Below are 22740 nucleotides of genomic sequence, written 5' to 3'. Positions count from 1 at the left end.
TATAACGGTAAGCTTTAAAAATCCATTTCAGCTGTAAATATGTCAGATTTAATGAAAAATACGGCTTCCAAATTTGTTTTATTATTATATAATATATTGCAATTTCAATTGAAAAAATCAATCAATAATACCATATCCTATTAAAATATTTAACAGGTGAAAATGTATCATTGAAAACTGTTTTTAAACACAATTGTTTCGTTCAGCCGTAATGTCCCCTTTAATTTTCCAATTTTTAAAAAAAGTTGAGTAGCAATAGTCAAACTGCATTAAACTGTTTTAAGACAAAAAAAAAATATCTCAGATAATTAAAAAAAGAGTTAAAGTTTAATGAATTAAGATTACTTTTTTCAAAAATAAGTCAAACACTCTGGTCACCTTTCTTCATTTTTTCTCTCTTTTCTCGAAGAAAGAGAAACGATCGGCTGCAAAGCAAAAAAAAAACTAACTTAATCCACCTATGTGGTTGGAGCCTTCCTCACTTATTACAAACAATGGCTGATATGATGGAATTGTACAAAAATTTCATGTCTTTTTTAGATCCGGAGTAAAAAAGTACATCAATATCACTTAAGTGGCCATATCTCGAGACAGGGCAGCCATATCTTCAATGTTTTAGACACGTTAGAAAGGTCTCTTGATAATCTAACCAACGATGGGTCGGATGGTGGATCCGGACATAGTTTACATACATTTAAGTGAGATCCGGCTTCAAAAAAGTATATCAATATCACTTAAGGGGCCATATCTCGAGACAGGGTTGCCAGATCTTCAATGTTTTGGACTCGTTGGAAAGGTCTTTTGATAATCTAACCAACGATGGGTCGGATGGTGGATCCAGACATAGTTTACATTCATTTAAGTGAGATCCGGCTTCAAAAAAGTACATAAATATCACTTAAGGGGCCATATCTCGAGACAGGGTTGCCAGATCTTCAATGTTTTGGGCTCGTTGGAAAGGTCTTTTGATAATCTAACCAACGATGGGTCGGATGGTGGATCCAGACATAGTTTACATTCATTTAAGTGAGATCCGGCTTCAAAAAAGTACATAAATATCACTTAAGGGGCCATATCTCGAGACAGGGTTGCCAGATCTTCAATGTTTTGGACTCGTTGGAAAGGTCTTTTGATAACCTAACCAACGATTGGTCGGATGATGGACCCGGACATAGTTTACATACATTTAAGTGAGATCCAAATATATGTGAAAACACATTTTTATACATAACTTTTGAACTACTTATCGAAACTTCAATCTGTATAAAACTCGATCTATGGGACCCTAAACCAAGTCGAATGCAACATGTTCGGGTCAAATCGGTTCAGCCAGTGCCGAGAAACATGAGCTAGTTTGTTGGTCACATACATACATACACACACACATACACACAGACATTTGTTCAGTTTTCGATTCTGAGTCGATATGTATACATGAAGGTGGGTCTACGACGTTTTTATATGAAGTTCATTTTTAGAGCAGGATTATAGCCTTACCTCAGTGAGGAAGGCAAAAGACCTTAATAACACACTCAAAAAGATCGCCCGCTCTTTCTTCTGTCAAAAGCTCCCGTGCCTGACTCTGGAATGGCATCGATTGTGTGCAGTCTTTTACTAGGTTAAAAGCCCCCTCTCTCATACTCTCTCGATTTCTCATTAGGGGGAAACCACCTCACCACAGGGGAAGAGGTGAAACAGGAAGACAAGTTGAAGCAAACTGAGCTCGAATAACGATGCACGATCAATGGCATATAAACTGCGCCCGGGAAGTTAAGGGGAAGTTCAGGGGACGGGAAGAAACGTAAGCACCTGTCCCTTATGGAAGGGCGAGAAAGGCGTGTGTGTGTGTGTGTGTGTTTGTGTGGCAGCCGGTGCAAGCAAGAAAGTCAGTTAGTCAGTCTCTCTTCGCTCTACTCACTTAAACCTAGACCGCCTCTAAATTAGGGCTTATAAGTCAGTCAGTTGCGTTTTGCGTGGCACACAGCGAACAATATATTAATAAATAAGGCCCCCTTCCTGAACTTTGTGCGGGGTTAACCCTTGAGTGGTCGTAATTTCTACAAAATTTATGTTTTAATTTACTTGGAGTTTTGTGATCAGTTTGATTATTTTAAGATGAAGCATATTCTTCCAAATTATTAAATTTAAATAAATTTGATAATTCGACTACAAACCAACTCAAGGGTTAACCCACTGCTTTATCATTTGCAATCTTTAAAATGATAAAATAAGGCACACATTTTCTGCCATAATCACCACCCCTATGTTTGAGCGAAAGGGATCATTAAGCCCCCCTTCATCTTCGTGATGCTCATCTCAGCCCCTTAAAAATCTTCACATTTCTGATGAAGCGCACATGGCATGGCATGTGAGATTTGGGATTTTGGGTTCGTGGGGGCAAAAGCGAAAGTAAACCGATCGAGCGCCATCGAATTATAATCAAACCAATCGGATTATGGCAATCTCCAAGGAATGAAAAAAAGATCAAACAGAACTGAGTCGTGATTTAGGGGGGTCCAATATGTTTTTTTTTTCGAGGTTGAAGTGATTAGCATAAAGGCGTGGAAAATGGGAAATCGCCACCGCTGATGAGGGTCTCGAAGGCCGGCTCGAAGATCAATGTTTTATGGGGGGATTAATCATTAGAATCAGCAGTCATGAACTTTTCTACCTCGCTTTATCTTGTTTGCCTCCTTTTGGCTTACGTTACATGATTAGCGAGGAGGCTTGTTTTGTTTTTGTTCGCGATAAGCTTTCGGTGGGAAATTATGGTAATTACCAACATACTGGCCTGGATATTTGTCTTCAGCATGGTTGATTATACTTTAATCTGCCTGAATTTATAGACGTTAAAGTAAGTGAGGAGTTTCTCCAAAAATGTTATGATGTTTTTATTTATATTCGGTAGGTGCAATACGAACACATTGAAACAAGTTCTTCAGAGATGTTTTATAAAAAAATGTGTTGTCTGTGACGACTTGAAAGAAAAAGTGACTTTCAGTTTTTTTTTTAAATTGCATAGATGATTTAATTTCCTATTTTCCTTACATTTACACAACCCTACGTATACAATGGTTTGACATATCTAATCTAATCTAATCTAATCTAATCAGACCCTAGCGCAGCCAATCTTTCGAAGGGATCCTGGAGAGTGCCTTAGGTTAGATGACGCCTAGCACTCTTCTTGTCATTTATTAACATTTGTAGTGCGCCATTGCATCGGAATGCATTGAAACATCACAAGTGTTAAAGCGGCCAGGCCTACTGCGTAAAGCCGTATCGTAGAGATGATTCGTAATTGGGTTGAGTTTGAGTGTTCGAACAACAACACAATTCTGAATCGACAGGGGAGGAAGAAGCGTGGGGACACACCACCATACACTCTGAGATTTTGGTTGTAAATACGTACAAGCGATAAGCGATAGCGATCTTCATGTTCTCGCTTGCTAGTCGTGCACGCTACCACTGCGCCGGCTGGCCAGTTAGTATACAATGGTTTGACATATTTTCACAAACTCTTTTTAAGAAATCAAGAAATTATCAACACTGGAAAAATCGATAATAATACTTCTTTTTAATTGTATTAATCAGTGACGTTTTCTCCAGCAATTTGGCTGTAATTAGTTTATCTTTTTGGAAAAAGGGAAGAACACAATTTTCGATTTCCAAAAAGCATTCGAAAATGAACTTTTAGATTGGCAGAAAAACTTGGGTTTGATGATTTACTTCTTTCATGTGGCTTTGCCTATGTTTAGAACAAAATGTATCAACTATTATTTGAAGTTGAAACAAATATCCAGTAATTTCTGTAATGTCTCAAATTACGTATAAATGTTGCAAAAGATACAAATTTATTTCATACAAAAAATAATACGTGGCAAAAATTGAAAGAGTGACCGGAAATATATTTTAAATTACACATGGGAAAAATAATAATAATAAAACTGGCAGAAACAAAAATAGACTAAACACGAAAAATGTTATGAAAAATACTAAAAATAAAAGAAGAAAAACATAAAACAATAGAAGTTAAGATTTTTTAACAACAGAAGTTGCACAAAATGATCTTCTGAATACGTGAAAAATAAAATTAATCAATGTTTAGAAATTTTGGATCACTGATAATACAAATTAATCAATGACAAAAATAGCAAAATAAGTGATTTCATATCAAAATAGGTTTCCAATAAAAAAAAATACTTTAGAGGGATCCTCAATAAAAAAAAATTCAAAATTTATAGCAACAACTAAATCAAGACTAACACATCAAAAGGCCGTAATATTGAATGTTTGGTCTTTTTGAAATGTTAGTCTTGATTTAAAATTTATGAAAATATTTTTTTCGAAAAGATCGGAAAATTTCACGAATGTTTCGTGTTTTAACATTGTATATAGGACCATTAGTTTCTGAAATCGGACCATAAGTTTCTGAGATATCGACATTAGAAAATGGTGGGTTGTTTGGATGAGACTTAGAAAACATCAATTTTCTTGTTTTTAAACCTTTGCATAGCAATATCTCAGCAACCAAGGGTCGTATCAACAAAGTCCGAAAAAGCAAAATATAGAGAATTTTCTCAGCTTTTCAAAAATATTTTTTTCTAAAGTGGACAAACAAGTGCCCATCTATTTTTAAAAAAATCAATAACTGCGACTATTTTGAAAAAAGTCACATAAAAATGGCTATAACTTGAAAACGGTGCACTTTATCAAAAATTTCACCTAAGTACTTTTTGATTGCAAATTCAATTTTACATCGAAAAATGAAATTGAAAAAAAAATTACGACCTATATTTCGATTTTTTTAAAAAAATGTATTGATTCAAAAAATCACAACTCGGTAAAATATTTTTGACCAATCTGAAAATTTCTGAAAAGTTGGCATTTCCTCTAAAACATATCAAAAAATAAAAAAAAATTAAAAATATTGTTTTTTTGCAAATTTACTTTAAGTGACAAAAAGTGAAATTAAAAATCACCAAATTATTTTTTACCGTGTATCATTTTTTTTAGTGTAGTCCATATCCATACCTACAACTTTGCCGAAGACAGCAAATCGATCAAAAAATTCCTTCAAAAGATACAGATTTTATAATTTTAACAAATCCTTTTGGCATGGACAGCCGCCAAATTTGTATGGAAAATTATATGGACAAACTAAAAATGCAAAATGGCTTTTTGGGCATACCGAAGGCATCAAAAAGTTTCAGCCGGATTAAAAAATACAGAAAAAACGAACGACCGAAATCTCAGAGAATTGCTCTTCTGGTTTCGAAAACTTCTAAAATCTTTAAACGCCCCTTTTAAATTTCAAATTTCAACCAGTTTTTTGTTTTCAAACATTTTTAAAACTTTGCTAATTTTGTAAACTAATGTTTAATAATGTTCCAGAAATTTTAAAAACTTTCAAGTTTAAAACTTAACTAAATCTAATATTTGTTTATGAATTTTCAACGATAGTTGGTTTGACATTTTGTTTAAATTGTTCGTTCTACAAAATTCTTCTTAAAATCAAGTATAATTTTGGAAGGTTGAATACAGTCATCCCACATATTCGGAACGGTTTCCAGATTGACCAATGTTCTAAAAATCATAGCAAATCGATAATTGAACTTAATGTTTCTCTTTTACCTTCATTTGAAAGCTTTTCTTGCGATCTTTCGAATGCTGTATCGAACATCTGCAAATTTTAACTTTTATATGAAGTTTTTGAAGAATTACTTTGACCCATGAAATCCACAAATTCGGAACACTTTTTTCTTACGAATGTAAACAAACTTTGGATCTCTCCAGGAGTACATATTTATTACCAAATAATGACTTCTCACACTGAAACCAATGAAACTCAAGCTTAGTGATGTTTTATACATGGTTTGATAACTTTTTTGAGAAAATATCAGTTAAATTCAGGTGTTCCACAATTGTGGGAGGCACAATAACATCCCACAATTATGAAACAGGCCATTTGGAGGCAGTGTTTTGCTGCTTTGGACAAAATAGTCTTGGAATGAAGTTTTTTGTTCAAAAAGTCCTACTTTTTCTAGTCAAATAGCAAGATAATGTCCAAATGAAGGTTCTAAAAATAATAAGGTCGACAGAAAAGCTACTTTTGGCATGCTATTGACAAATTATCATAAAAGTGTTCCGAATTTGTGGGTGTTCCGAATATGTGGGATGACTGTATTACACAATTTGTATGTAGTTTTACCTCAATTCAGGTGAATTGAGTCAAATAACACATAACAAGAAGTAAATTTCCAAATAATTTTGGATGTAAATTTACATGTTATTGAATACCTCTGAATTTTACACACTTTCATTGACGCAAAATCTGTCATCAATTAAACGTGAAGACTTCCATCATTGTCATGATTTTTCGCTTAAAGATATAAATTTTGCGTCGTTTCAATATTTTGACAAAATTTCTTCAACAAGTTGTTTCGAATATGCTGATTCCTTTTGGTAACGATTAACCCATTCCTTGTAAAGTTATGGATATCGTCATTAATCAATGATTGCCAACTAGGACGTCAATGACTGTGCCACACAATTTTATAAATTTTAAAACACATCTGATTTAGATCAAAAATTCCTTCAGTGGCTTCAACAAGGCAACAACCGGGACATGCTGATTCCTGTTGGTGCTGAAATTTGTTAAATTGAATTTAATACAGAATATTTTATAGTCATGATCAAATTTCTTCGAAAATGATCAACAGTCCCTCGGCATTCCTCCCTTTTTACTTTTAAAACTTTATCCCATCAAATCAGGTGCTGAAAATAAGTTTGCTGAAATAAGATATTTGTATAGCAAAAACTTGTGTTTTTGATTGTGAACTTTTTAAGAAACATTTTTTTATGCATTTGCGATTTTAATGCTCATAAAAAAAACAATTTTTAATACCTGAAATCTGAAAAATCGTAAAACTAAAAAAAACAACATAGCTGGTTCAATATGTTAAGTATTTTGTTTTTCTTTTGATCTAAGGATTTGTAAATCAAACTTTGAATTTGAAGTTAAGTGTCTCTAAAAATAATGTTTTGCTCCCTCTCTTGAACTAGACCAGTACCGTGAGACATAAACATTAAATAAAAATTTCAAAAGCCTATTAAAATGCAATAAACAAAAATCATAAAAAACTAACTTTGCACATACAAATCGCATAAATTATTAGTCAATGTTCGCCCTTTTCAATTTTTCAATTAGTTTAAACATTGTTTTTTTATGTCAATTTAAGCAAACTCATCTAAAATTTTAGTCAGGATGAATTTGGACCATCAATCTGTAGAACTGTCAAAAAAAGTATCAACGAGCAGAAATTTCAAAAAAAACTTTGGATAAAATTTCGTCCTGCAAAAGTCGTTTACTTCGCACTCAAAACTTTATTTCGTTTGAATGTCATTAAAAAAAATTACTTCAAATATTTCCACCATATCATCAAGGCACCCAAAAAATATCATGCATCTCCTCACTGCAGACATCCCCCGAAGGACTTTTCGAGCGAAATCTTTCCAGACAGGCTACCATTTTGCCTTCATTTGAATCGGCGTAGCTTCCGAAGAGGTCCGCAGACCCCAACAAACCCCGTTCTCCGGACGAAAATCTCCACAATAATCCTTCTCGAAATAAACAACGTTCTGACCATCGTCATCCTCTTCAGGTTGATGCTCGAGGGCACAAAAACCAACAACTTTGTGCCCAGCCCAGCAATCTACCGCGGCAGCAGATCCTCCTGCTGAAGAAGTTGAGAAGAGTTTTTTTTTGCTCTGCTGCTGCTGCTCAAGAATCGACGATGCCCTCGAGGGTCTGCACAGTCTGAAACTTTGCTGTGTTGAATTTATTCAACTCCTCCAGGAAAGCATCTCAAAACCGTTTAAAGGTCTGGATAAACGGTTGAAGATCTGCCTCCAAGCTCCAAGATTGCGACTTGCACGCAACAGAGAGACACACAGACACACACACACAGTCGGAGAAAAGCACTAGTTTCCGCATAATTTTCCTCTCGTTACATATTCTTCTTCTTTGGCGAGATAATTATCATTCACATAATGGCACATTCATTTGGTGTCTCTGCGCCGTCAATGCATAACTCTCTCGAAACGAGCACAAACACACAAAAAAACGGCGACCATTTCCATGCCAAACGGGGGCTCGAACAATTCTTAACAGCCCTAAATTGGCACTAATCCAGGCACTGCCACTCTCATTGATGAAAAGCGTCGTGCGATCTTCTTCCTCTCTTTGCTGCTTGCAAGGGGTTCGTCACTTGCTGGCTTCTTCTGTGCGTCGCGCGCGGTTCATTGCAGCAAACTTAGTTGTTACAACTATTAATCATAATCAACCAACACTAGCGCAACTGGGAGGTGGAGGCAATTTCCCTTCTTTTGCTGCCACTATTAAACAACATCCACGACTACGTCGTCGTCGTCGTAGAAAAGAAAACGCAAAACGAGTTTTCGATTGGAATTTTTCGAATTCATACACAAAAAGCCATCGTCGCACACACACAAACTCACAATTACACACTTTATGCACCTTCTGAGACGAAGCCGCAAAAGGAATTATAATGCTCACTTTGCCCGCACTCTCTCTCTCTCTCTCTCTCTCTCTCTCTCTCTCTCTCTCTTTTAAGACAAACCGATCGACTAAAGGCCGACTAAAGGTTCGTGGCTTGTGTCGTTGAGCTCTTTCGCGGCAGACACGTTCGAATTAAACCGACAGTTGAACGGCATCGGAGACGCGACCGATCGCGTTCGCGGTACCTCGAAGACTGAACGAGAGGCCCGGTGTTATTTGGTGGCGCTGAAGACGTGACGCGAAGATGTCTTTGGCGGAGTTTTAGCTCACCTGCTCAGGAGAGGAAAAGGTACTGAGTCGCGTGGAGTCGAGTTGAGAGATGATGTGAGAGAGAAGAGTTGGGAAGGGCTGAATTTTGGGATTCGAAACGAATTTGATTAAATTATATTCGCAAAAACTGTGTACATTTCATGATTGCCACTTTGATTTTGAAGGAGAATCTTCTTTTTTTTATAAAATATTAAAATAAAATATTTTTTCGTCTAAAAGTGTGATCAAACTGCTTCGTGTCTATGTATGCCTGTTAAAAAATTTTAGTTGGTTTTTTTTAATAATATTTTTTTTATTTTTAGTAATTTTGAACAAACTCACAATTACTAGAAATAGCTTAAAACATAAAAAAATCAATAAATCTTTCGAAGAGCCAGTAAAAAATATGGAAAAAATTAGGAAGCCAAAATACTTAAGTGACGGGTGAGGAAAGGGTGTAAAATGAAAATTTTGTTTGAAAATTGTGGCATACCATCAACTTAAATTCACATCTGTGTTTTAAAAATGACTGAATTTAATTTAAATTATTGAACTTAAATTTCCTAATCTGAAAACTAATGTATATAAAAAAAACTAATTTTTGCTTATTTAAATAAAACTCATTAAAATTTTTACTCAGGAACATAAAAAAATAAAATAACGCATTCATTGAACATTTTTGATATTATTCAATAAATTAAATTCGTGGCTTCAGATTGAAGAACAATTAGAAATTCAAAATCAAATATTATATCGAATTTCTGCAAAATTTGATATTATACAGTCAATCCGAAGCCTCGATTATTCGAAGTTTCGATTATCCGAAGCTCGATTATCCGAAGCTCGATTATCCGAAGATTTGTCTGGGACTTCGGATAATCGAATCACGAACAATTTTTTTCGTAATTGCCTGGTGCCATTTTGGCCACCATCTTGGATTTAAAAACCCTAAATCACTTTAGAGTAGTTTTAGGGTCATATTAAAGCTAAACAATCAAAAATAAGACAAAAAAATATATTTTTCGTGGTTCGCTTATCCGAAGTGAAATTTTGCCAAGACCTTCGGATAATCGAGTCTGGACTGTACATTTAAAAAAAAATGCAAATAGCGTTTTTTAATACTTTTATCAGCTTGCTTATGAAAAACATCAGAAATAAGAATCTTTTGTGAATAATTGTGACAAATTTTGACAAGTTTTTGAATAACAATCACACATTTTTGTCTTACGAGGATGTTAATTTGAGGTGAAAATATGCATTTTACAAAACATTTAATTAGTAGATCAAAACGATCGAAAGACACGAGAAATTTGAGAAAACCGGAGATAAAAGAAAAAAAATGACAACTTGTGAGCTGACAGATTTGTGTCGTTATAAACATTGAAATGTCTTAAAATTTTGAAAGAGTGATTTTTCAAACGCATTCAATAAACCAAAAATTCAGAATAATTCAAAAACATGAAATTTGCAATCGAAAAGTACTTGAGTAAATTTTGACAAAGTAAATCGTTTTCATGTTACTGTAATTTTTCAGTGATGGGCAAATGTGCATTCACTTTATGTTGAAAATACTAATTTAACGTTTAATTTAACTCTAATGAAACGTAGAATTTATATTTTTAACAATATTGATGCACATTTTGTCCATAATTTCTTTCTTTTTGATAATTTGCTATTTTATTGAGTTTTTCAAGTCTTTACCGCTTATCACTTATTTTAAAATCAACGAGTTATTTTTTTCTTCTTCTTTGAAATTTTTAATAAATCATAAGTTATGAGAACTATTTTTTTTTCTCTCAATTTAAATTTTAGAGTTATCATAGAAACAATAAATTAACATTATAAAGGAGCATTATAAGATTTGGAAAAAAAAATAATAAAGACTTTCATTTAAAAATGGTAAAAAAATACAAAACAGTTTTAAAATGTAATTCAGTTTAATGTGTTTATTTGAAAATGGATCAATAGTGCCGAAAGCGTCCATTTCAATTTGGAGTTTTTTTTATTTTTCTGTAATATTTATATAACTAGGTCTGAAATTTTATCAAATAGATCGTTAAGTGAATCCAACATTATCCAAATTAATTTTAACTTGAACATCTTTAAAATATTTTACTATTTTTTCTATTACAATCTTAACAATTGAAACGATAAAAAGTATAAAATTAAGTTCACTATTTCAGAGATTAAAAATGATTGTTATTTAGTATACCTTAAATTTGAGCCATTACTTCCTTAATTACTTCAAAATGATTTGATTGGTTTTATATTATGTTTTTACGATTTAAATTTCTATGATTTTTGTAAATATTGATAAAGGTGTGATTTTGTGGCAATATTTAAAGTTTTTTTTATAAGGATAGACCAATGTAAATTTACTTTAAAAAATATGTTTTTTTCTCTCCATTCAAAACTAAAATAAATATGTTTTGCTATAAAAATCAAAATTTCATAAAAATAACTCATCTACAAACAAATGTAAACTATTCACAATAAATTGCACAATGATTTTTTTGAATTTTTCAAATCAAATATGATATCAGTCTACCTTTTGAATGTTTCGAATTAAATGCCAGAGATCGGAAAAATACCTAAAAAATTTTGGAAAAGAAATAGTTCCATTAATTAATTAATATACAAAGAAACCTCTTTTTACGTGGTGGCGTTAAGCTTTTTGTTTTGTAGATTTCTCTTAAACCATGCAATATTTTTGCAAGCTTCAAAAAGCGTTTTGTAGGTCATCTGAACAAAACCTATAAATTGCTTTCAAAAGATTGCAAAAATGATGCTTCGTTCCAGAGAAATCGACAAATTAGAAAAACGGAACGCACCGCGTAATAAGAGGTTTCACTGTACATTTTGAAAATCTTTTTCAAAGAATAATTGACATAATGTGTTAGGTGCGATATTATCCGCTATTTTTTTTTAACAAATAATAAAAATAAAACTTTAATTTTAACTTTAAATATCATAATTTTTTAGTTTGAAAAATAGTGCTGAAAGGATATTACGGTTCTGATCAGCAACGGAGGTGCAACCATGGGTGGTCTCTCATGCTCATGCTCATGCTCATAATTTTTTAGTTTGAAAAAGTTTGCCAAGAGGACAATACCATTTGATGTTTTTGACTCCCTCCTCTTTAAATGTTACCTCAGAGGACAAAAAAAAGCTGAAAATTACAATTTTCACTGAATTTTTTTTTTAATTTGTACAATATATTGTTATCTATTCAAAATGCTTCAAAAATCAAATTATTCGCTCTACAGCATTGCCTTAGCGTTCTCGATGGCGAGATTCCTACTAAAAACTAAGTGACCGGGGCCAACATTTACTTCCCCGTCCGACGGAAGGCGTGGTCAGACAAATCTCGCCTCAAAAAATGCCACCGGGACCGTCTGGGATCGAATCCAAGCCGACTGGGTGAGAGGCAACCACGCTTACCCCTACACCACGGTTCCGGATTTACAGTATTTATTTCTTGTGTTTAAAATCAAAGTGGGCACACTGAAAAAAAAAAATAGTTTGCTCGATTTTATTTTATTTTTTATATGGCATAACAGAAATAATGTATACAGCATTTTGTGATACTCCCTTCGACATTGAACTTTTATTTTAATTTGTACTAGTCATAATAAACAAAACTTTTAATTTGATTTTTGCTTAATGTTCTGTTTGTTTAAGGTTTGTAAAAACTATTATTTTAATTGAATGACTCATTTTTTTTTTTGAAATATCTGATTTTTTTTTATTTTTTTTTTGGTTTTGAGAACTAAATCATTTATAAATAACTAAAATAAATTTATGTAATTATATTTCAAAAATAAAGATTTCAAAATTTTTGGTAAATTTGTTCCCCAAGCTACACCCCTGCTGGGCCGTGATTCCAGTTCACCTTCCCACCCAGCTCACTCATCCGTACATCCCGTCCAGTCTGGCATCACTGCTCTCAATTTTCTCTCTTTCTCTCACCTTTATTCTTCCCTTCACACCGGCAGTATTCCCGTGAGATCACAACAACACTTCGTTGCACATGTTGCTCCCGAGTCTTCCCCGAGTAAATTCCCCCTAATTCAAAAAATATAAATGACAAAAGAGGGAAGAAAAAACCGACGACGAAAGCACTTGTGTAATTGGCTTCACCACGACAGGTACCCTCGCCGTCCCTTCTAGCCTTATTTTTTTGTTCTTCCGTTTTTTTGTTTGCACATCTTCCCGGCAGCAAAACATAACCTACCCTTTTTTTCGACGAATAATTCCGGACCATAAGGGAAATCAGAAGGGGGAGGTCTAGCCCCGTGCCGGTCCGTTGACTTTAAATGAATGAAAATAAAGAATGGAGGGAAGAAAAACAAAATCGTTCTACCGTTTGCCGTAATTGTAATAATGGGTTCCTTAAGGTTCTTTAACTGATGGAATTAAGGTGATACTATGAAGGGGGGGAGTTGGCTGGCAGCACTTCTATGCAACTTCTTCGAGCGAAACGAAGTTGGCGATGGACGTGGGGTTGCCTATCTCGTGGGGTATTAACTGCTTCTTTGCCTACTTCGCCCCAACGTTGGGGAATTGACGGGGCTTCTTGGCCACTTTGGGGGATGCCTCATCGACCAAACTGAGTTAAATTTTCGCCCGTTTCTGATTTGTAAAAAAACAGTGTTGCCAATTTAGTTTAAAAAATAAATTAATTTTTTTTCCAAAAATTTTAGAAATTTAAGTTTAGAAGCAAGAAACGGGTATTTGAATGCAGTAAATCTGAACCAAATTCACAAAGAATCTTTTACTTAAATCTGGCAACGCTGCTCGCTCACCTTTGACGGCACCCCGATCGGAAAATTATTCAACTTTTATCGTTTATCGTGCTCCCTAATGGCACCAAATTTGCCCGACTCGCTTGGAGCCGAATATTTTAAGACAAATCCAAAATGATCGAAAATCGACCGTGTCCCGTTCCGATTGAAATGGACAGTGAATTTGCATAAGCTTTTATTTGTCGGGAAGAATCAGAAGACGGTCTCGAATTTAACGGATTGTAAATCTTGAGGACGCTCGGATTATGCAATAAATCTTGGAGGAGGTGTGCGGTATAAAGCTGTTGGCGCTACCTCCGGCCAGAAGCTTGGTTGACGGTTTTAAGGAGGAGAGACAAAAAGTCATGTTTGGTTTGGCTACCAGATGGGAACTTATGAAAGGAGAAGTTTGGTACTGGGGAAGAGAATAAATGTATTTGGTGTTGCGGCGAGCCGGCCATTAAGTAATCATGGAATGTTTATGGCGATTGTCAGAATTTCACTTTGCGAAGAGTTATGGCAAACGTGATAACGGGGGAAGATATGAGCGTGGAATGCTGCGAAGTGAGTGGTTTTGATTAAAAATATTTGTGACTTTATTCTGAGTGAAGCTTCCAGTCATGGTGTATTTTTTCGAGTACTTTGAGATAAAAATTCGGCAAGCCTGATGTTTGTTTAGGCTTTTCCCAACTTTTTTTTTTTGGGAAAATCGAATTATTTTGTCAAGAGGTTTTTTATCGATTTTGTAGGATATTTCCTCGGAAAAGTCACTGAAAATGAAAAGCAATTTGTAAATATTCTTCAACTATCTTATAAATATGCGAAATACTACAAATACTATGCCAATTTTTGAAAGTCAACAATTGTTTTCAAACCCAAATTCCACAATTTTGTATCGTTATTTTTTGTAAGCCCTTAAAATTAAGCTGTTAAGGAGCCATTACACTGCCGCAAACAAACAAACAAACTCGCACCTTTTCGCGTTTGACAGTTTGTCAAAATCGCAAACGTGTTTACGGCAAACTCACAAACAAGGCAAAATCAGAGAGAAGGGAAAATGGCAAAATGTATGCAGGCTGACGTTTGTAAAAACAAATCCAGGCAAACAAACAAAGCAGGCAAACTGTCAAAAAGTTCGAGTTAGTTTGTTTGTTTGCCGTAGGGTAAAAGCTCCTTAAAACTATCATTTGCTTTTCTGTGCAAAAAATAACTTGAAGATGCATCAATATTTAGCCCGAATACAAATTTGAACATTTGAAATGGTGAATTTCAAGCATTTCAGCGAAATAAATCGAAATAACTCGAGAGATTTCCAAAACATATTTTTAAAGTATCTACCCGATCACACCATGGCACCAACATTTTAAATTATTAACAAAAGTTTCACTTTCAAACATTGAAAATCGAAACAATAGTTCTCGAGATATCGTTAGTTGAAAATTATAAGCTGATTAGCTGACACTTATTCAAAGTTTCAAATTCCCTTAATAAAGTATTTAAAAAAATCCAATACGGTGCATTTTATCAGAATTTCGGTTAAGAATTTTTGGATTACAAATTTTATTTAGCTTCACGTTTTATTCTAAAAGTCATGTTCCTTAAACCAGATTTAGCACCATCATGCACTTTGGCTCAAAAAATGTTTTTTTTAATTCCCCTGAACAGATAAAAATATCAAAAATAAAAATCCTTTTTTTAAAATTTAACTTTTTTTAGATAAAAAGTAACATTTTAAAAATAAAATTTAAAAAAAAAATCAGTGTAACCTATTTTTCCCGATGATCAAAACCAACAACTCTGCCGAATACACCATATTGAATTGAAAATCTCTTTACAATTTCATGCGTTTTTGTATAACCTGCCCTCAAAATTGTATGAAGACTTGGCGATTGTCCACGAAGGGTGGGGTGGGGGGGGGGGGGGGGGTAACAGATTCTCAAAAAAGTGTCCACGTTTATGGATGGTCCCTTCACTTGCCGTAAGGAATTTATGGACAAGTTTTCATCTAAAACAAAAAATATGAATTTAAAAATCGAGAAATAATTTGCGAATGCCTAGACCAAATTACTTTATTATCAAATAGGCCAAAGAGCTTTTAGAAAATTTTGATTTTTACATTTGGAAAAACTGGTCTAAAACGTGATTTTGAGCGGATTTTAAAGAGAAAACTTCGGGTTGGTACGAAATTTCAAAGGAAAATTACTTCTGACAAAAACGTTATTAAATCCACTTCAAAATGTTTATTTAGCAATTCCATACGAGTATATAGACATTCACAAATTTTGCGAAATTCAATTTTGATAAGTTGTGTACCTCTTTAAATGTTTTATAAACTGTTAACTTAGTTTTAGTAATAGGGTAATTCTCCGCCAACTCACACGGCAGTTGCCCCGACCCCTCTACGATTTGCGTGAAACTTTGTCCTAAGGGGTAACTTTTGTCCCTGATCACGAATCCGAGGTCCGTTTTTTGATATCTCGTGACGAAGGGGCGGTACGACCCTTTCCATTTTTGAACATGCGAAAAAAGAGGTGTTTTTTAATAATTTGCAGCAATAATTTTCAATAATTTGAGGAGATAGAAATTTGGTGTCAAAGGGACTTTCAAGTAAAATTAGACGCCCGATTTGATGGCGTACTCAAAATTCCGAAAAAACGTAGTTTTCATCGAAAAAAAAAACACTAAAAAAGTATTTAAAATTCCGTAAGTCGACTGTAACAAAAAATTTAACATGTAATTTTATAGGATATTTAATGTACTTTTCGAATCTACATTGACCCAGAAGGGTAATTTTTTCATTTGGAACAAAAAATTTCATTTTGAAATTTCGTGTTTTTCTGACTTTCAGGGTTATTTTTTTGAGTGTAAGAGTTTTGAAAAAGTTGGTCGTCGTCGATCATGGCCGTTCATCGTCACCAGCGACAGACATGGACGACGAAACAAAGAGAAACACAAAAAGTATTTTTTTCAAAACTTTGTTTTTGTAAAATCACGATAACTCGTGATGTTTAAAAGCAAACCCCTTATGAATGTATATCAATTTTTTGTAATTGTCTGCTCTACAACTTTGTAGAACATTGTTACACTCTTAAAGAATAACCCTTCAAAGTTCGAAGAAATTTTAAAATGAAACATTTTGTTCTAAATGAAAAATGACTCTTCTGGTTCAATGTAGATTCGAAAAGTACATTAAATTTCCCTTAAAATGGAATGTTCTAAAATTTTTACAGTCGAGTATTTTTTAAACTTTTTTAGTGTTTTATTTTCGATGAAAATACGTTTTTTTACAATTCCGTCGTGAAACTACTTACTTTTCCTGTCATTCTTGAACGACGAAATAGCCTACTTTTCTGTACCAAAAATAACAGAATCGAAAAGCAACACTTTTCAAAATAAATGCTGAAAAGTTCTACTTTTCAGCACTCAAATGGGTGCTGAAAAGTTGAACTTTTCAGCACTTGTTTCGAAAAGTAACACTTTTCAACATTTTTTGATTTAAACGATTTATTGACAAAATACATGAAAATTTGACATAAAATTTCACTCAGTGTGTGTTTTTTGGAATTGCAAAAAATGTTGTATGGAACTCGTTGCAAAACTTGATTTTTTCAGCACTCTTCTTATTTATCCAACTCGGTGAACCTCGTTGGATAAATGTACGACTCGTGCTGAAAAAATCCTCTTTTTGCAACTTGTTGCATAAACTACTATTTCGGTATTCTGAGTACGCCATGAAATCGGGCGTCTAATTTTACATAGAAGTCTCTTTGACACAAAATTTCTATCTCATCACCGTTTCAGGCTGCAAATTATTGAAAAACACCTCATTTTTCGCATGTTCAAAAATGGAAGGGGTCGTACCGCCCCTCCGTCACGAGATATGAAACACGGACCTCGGGTTCGTGATCAGGGACAAAAGTTACCCCTCAGAACAAAATTTCACGCAAATTGAAGAGGGGTCGGGGCAACTTTTCCCGATTTCGTGTGAGTTGGTAGAGAATTACCCAATAGGTTTTGTCAAACTGTCAAGTATCCAAATTTTTCATCACAAAAAGTATATAGTGCCCATGGGGTGTACAACATAATTTTACATACTGTATATTAATAAAATAAGACATCTTGAAAGGTCACTGTTACACTCTAAAAAATAACCAAGAAAAGTTACAAACACTTCATTAATATGAATTTAAGTTCTGAATGTCTAATGATCATAAAGGGTTATTTGAAATTCGGAAAGAACATAAATTAGCTTTACAATGACAATTCTCCCGATTTTTTACAGTAACCGTTACATGTTTTAATGATTTTTTTTAATCTCAAGAATTTGAATACCCCCGAATTAAGGCGGTTTCAAAAACACCCATAAAGGAAAAAAATAAAATTTTGTTTATTTAACCTATTAAAAAAACTCCAGATCTCTTAAAAGTTATCGATAAATTGATCTTGGTTTCATGATCAGGGTCCGAAATTTCTTAGAGCAAAGTATAACGAATAACGAAGAGGAGTCTTGTCAACTTTATACGATTCTGTGTGAATTAGTGGAAAAATACCCATTTATTATAAATACTTGCCTAGAGATTCAGAATTTTCCTAGTCCAATGTAAACGTACCTGTTGAAGAAATCAAGAGAGAAAAGAAAATTAGATAACAATCTTGATTAAGGTAACTTACATAACTCTGGGGCATAAAATAAAAACTTTAATCATCATATCGAAACTCAACCTTATCCAAATGGACCAGATAAAATTCGATAATTCTGTGAACAATGCTCCCCAAAATTAGCGTTACAACAAGATCCAAACAAAACACCGCGTCGTCGGCAACCGACGCGACTGTGCCGAAATAAGCTTTCGAGCTCCAATTCTGGAGCCACCGGAAAACGTTCAAACCAGAAAACGTGAAGAAATAAAAATAAAAATATAAAAGAACTTGCTGCGCCACCAAATGTGGCTCTGCTAATGAGCATCACAAACATAACTGTTGGGCGCTGATGCGCTCTTTAACCAAATTTCTTCAGCTGACCGGCTTCGAATGAAACGGCAATCGACAGGGCCGTTTAGAAAAGAAGAAGACAACAGTTGTAAAACCCCCGGAAAACCATTCATTTGACCCTTTGGGGAATCCGCTTCCTTATAGCAGAACGATTTGTTTTTGTTTTGCTTCTGATTTTTATTGAGATTTAACTCTCTTCCTGCCTTTAAATACTTTTTTTTAGTTTTAGGTTACTTTGTTTTCATGTTAAAAGATTGTTTTAAGAGCGAGTCCACGAACAGGGCATACCCCTTTGTATGGGACGTCGTTTGGACCTCACCAATCTGCCTGAAATTTTCAGGGATTGTTTGTACATATAAAACTAGCATCTGGCCAAAATATGAGCACTCTAGGTCAACGGGAAGTGGGGCAAATCGGGACACAAAGTTTGAAGGTTCAAAAACGTCAAAAATCTTAAAAAGGCTATAACTTAGGCAAAATTCAATTTAATTTCGAAATTCAAAATGCATCTTAAAGGGCTTTAAAAATGCAACAAAATGCAGGATAGAACATCCAAATTGGTTAATTCTAAAGGGAGTTATTGGCATTTTAGTGAAAAAATTGCATAATTTTCAAACTCAAATAAAAAAGTGTTCCATCCAGATATCAACTCGGATCGACCTGCAGCTTGTTGGGGACATCTGGAACTACCATCTGAGACTGAGACCGGGTTGGGTAAGGCAGTTTAACATATTGAATAGACACTTTTACTTTTAGTGAATTTTTTGGTTGTAAATTTTTGCTCGGGGGACCTCTTAGATCCCATTTTCTGGTGATAATTTTATCATAATCGTGTTCCTGAGACAATTTCACAATAGAAACATACTTAAAAATGTATATTATCATCCATTTTAACCCTTTAAAAAATGAAATATAAAAAAAATTAAGAAGCTGCTTTTTTTTTTGGTGTCATCTAGTATCCTTGGAAACGAACTTGATTTTCAATAAATGTGAATCAAAGTTTTTTTTTAACTTTCATTTTTTAAAGGGTTAAAATGGATGATAATATACATTTTTAAGTATGTTTCTATTGTGAAATTGTCTCAGGAACACGATTATGATAAAATTATCACCAGAAAATGGGATCTAAGGGGAAATTAAATGAATTTTGCCTAAGTTATAGCCTTTTTAAGATTTTTTACGTTTTTGAACCTTCGAACTTTGTGTCCCGATTTGCCCCACTTCCCGTTGACCTAGAGTGCTCATATTTTGGCCAGATACTAGTTTTATATGTACAAACAACCTCTGAAAATTTCAGGCAGATTGGTGAGGTCGATGCGAGATGGGTATGCTTTGCTCGTGGACTCGCTCTTAAGCTTTTAACTATTATTCAGGTGTTTATTTTTTTTCTCAAAACAATTGACAGAAAAAGGTTGAAGCCTCTATTGTTGAAGATCGCACACACGTCGGTCAGCGTGGCCTTCCAAAAATCATACCCACAAAGTCGTCAAAACGTTTTGAATAATTTAGTCAGTCGTAAAACAAAGCGACTACAAAATATCATAACCATAAAATGCTCACTCTTGGGAGGACACATGAGACACATGATTTTTCGACTTGGGGGAAAAGCAAGTGTGATGAGATTCAAAAATTCATAATCCACACTCAAATAAACCCAAATTGTTTGCGTTAACCAAAAGTTTGAACGGGGGAAATTAAAAGGGGTAGATTTACACCAAACATGGGGATAATTTATCAACGGCCTTTTAAAATCCCCAACCGTCACGCGGAGAGTACAATGTTATGTTTGTGAATTTTAAATTAAAGAGCAAAAGGGAGAGAGAGAGAAGGTAGGGATAAACATGTGTGTACACGAACATTAAACAGATCTGCTCAATCCGTTCGGTAAACGCGACTAAGGTCGGGGAAGGGAATGGAGAGAGAGAGAGAGAGAGCGTTTGATTCGTTTGTTCGCTGCATCCTCTCATCCTTTGCACCAACACAGGCTAACGAACCTTGTGGCAGTTACAAACATCCGCGTGGTGTGTGCACTCCGTTGATATGTCAGGTTGATTGTCAGGTGGGGTAATTTGTCAGTGCCCGTCTTTAGTAGGTTAAATTGAAATCAAAAATAGTGAAATAACTTGCCTTCTTTTGCTGCAAAATCTGTTATATAAGAAAACATTTTTTGCAGCATATCCACTATGACAGATTCTGATTTATTATTTTGCTGTGGGTGTATTTTTTTATATTCATAGTTTCTCATTTGAACTAATTGCTTAAAAACTGCTGTAATAATTTTCAGTAGTCTTTTCTTGCAGTTAAACTATGCAGATGAGTATTATGTCACACTTACTTATACCAAAATTTATAATTTTTGTAATATGAAACGCCTTAACATAACTTTATTTACATGCTAAACTTATTTAACATTCTTGTTTTTTTACTGTCCAATTCAAATAAGACCATTGTATTATTTTTATTTTTTTATCTATTCCTCAGGATGCACCTACAAACAAATTAAAAAAAAATATTTAGAAATATTTTAAACTTATTCAAAATTTTATCAAATGCTCTTATTCTTTAAACCCTTTAATGTCTGAATTTAAAAAAATAAATTATTTAATGGTGGAAAAATGATTCTTACGACCATCTGAAAATTTTAGGCTTGCTTTGAAAATTTTCATTTTTCTAAAAAAAAGTTATATTATATCAGAAAATGATGAATTTTCACTAGATTCTCATTTATACACATTTTTTGGTAAAATTACTCAAAAAGAGGTAATATTCAGCTGGCCAAATTTTCAACCTTCTAAATTTCTACTTTTTCTTTGTATATGACCCATCAGGCCTGAAAGTTACTTTACTTTTTTTTTTACTTTTCAATAGCATCATTTTTTAACAACCACCTATTGGTTACAATAATAATGTTTAATTGATAAAAGATTAAGAAATTATAAGAAGTTTTGCTCAATTTTTGCAGTCCAAAACATTCATCCTGCGCTATGAATTTCGAGATATTATTGGCTTATTATTTAAATCATTATTTTAGTTTGTTTTATACTTTTCGAGAAATTTTATTTAAAGAAATTGCCATCTATATAAATTTTAACAAGCCTTGATATATTTCAGTATTGTTTTTGAAAACCATACAGAAAATAATTTACCACACAATTTTAAGAAATGCTTTGAAAAATATCTAGATAAATTTCCAAACACCTATTATTACCTGAATCATTTTGATAAATATATTGAAAAAATATGTAAATTAAATAAAATTACAGAATTCAACATAACAATAAAAAATTGTGCGAATATGCATTATATAGTTGATGTGCAATCATTAGTTTTTGAAAAATGTGATTCCCTTTTTCGGCACTTTATATCAATAAAAAAATTTAAAAGATTTTAGAATAAACTCAAAAATTTTAAAAATGATTCATGATACATTTTGAATATTCTACATTTGCAGCTGATTGCACTTAAATTCCTGTCATTTTTTTTTTTAGTTTTTCATAAACCTAAATCATTATTATTTTTGAATAGATGGTCTTGCCCATTTAAGTTTCAAAAAATAACTGGAAGTATAAAGTCCTTAACTATTGTACATCATATGTTTATAGAATCGTTAAAAAAAACTTTACATATTTTGATGCAGTATTATTATTCAAACATTGTTTTGAGATTGTTATCTTCTAATGCGCAAATTATTATCTGTTTTTTCCTCGTGTTTATTTTTTAATTTGCGTTTATCTTGGCTTCGTTAATGTTTGTTACTGATAGTATTAGACAAGTTTTTCAACCATCATCTATCATTACTTATTCCTTTCTTTTTTAAAATATTTTATATTAGATATGATTTTAACCAAATTTCAAGATATCTCAGCAAAAAGCATTACACAACTTAAAGTATTTGTTTGTAAAATATTTGAAATTTTGCCTTTATCTGCTTAAAAAAAATATATTTTTTTTATGAAAAATACCTTTTTTCTGAGTTGTGTGTGTGTGTGCAACCAACCAAACGGGACCACGCGGTCGCTTCTTACAAATTGAGTTGTTTCCATGTATTTTTAGATCTACATTCTATACATGCAAATAACTCGCATAGGCATTTGGAAGGTGTTAGCTCTGCCGAGCTTCGGTGACCCATTTCTACGC

The 22740-nt window shown here is 33.4% G+C and overlaps 1 protein-coding gene across 6 annotated transcripts in view; it reads right to left on the bottom strand.

Moving 5' to 3' along the window:
- The window catches only part of LOC6045537 (protein prickle), a 143943-nt gene that overhangs the window by 55854 nt on the left and 65349 nt on the right, over positions 1 to 22740 (bottom strand). The window contains exon 2 of one of the 6 annotated variants that reach the window (XM_038262892.1): positions 18183 to 18221. The exons of 3 other annotated variants lie outside the window; for them this stretch is intronic. The gene's annotated coding sequence lies outside the window, so the exon portion shown is untranslated. Of the gene's footprint in view, positions 1 to 8517; positions 8604 to 18182; positions 18222 to 22740 lie in introns of those variants that run through there. 2 more of the 6 variants (XM_038262888.1, XM_038262889.1) reach the window with 2 other exon arrangements.

The sequence above is a fragment of the Culex quinquefasciatus genome, chromosome 3 (genome assembly GCF_015732765.1).
Source record: "Culex quinquefasciatus strain JHB chromosome 3, VPISU_Cqui_1.0_pri_paternal, whole genome shotgun sequence".
Classification (NCBI taxonomy): domain Eukaryota; kingdom Metazoa; phylum Arthropoda; class Insecta; order Diptera; family Culicidae; genus Culex; species Culex quinquefasciatus.
This window is presented reverse-complemented; position numbering and strand designations above follow the sequence as displayed.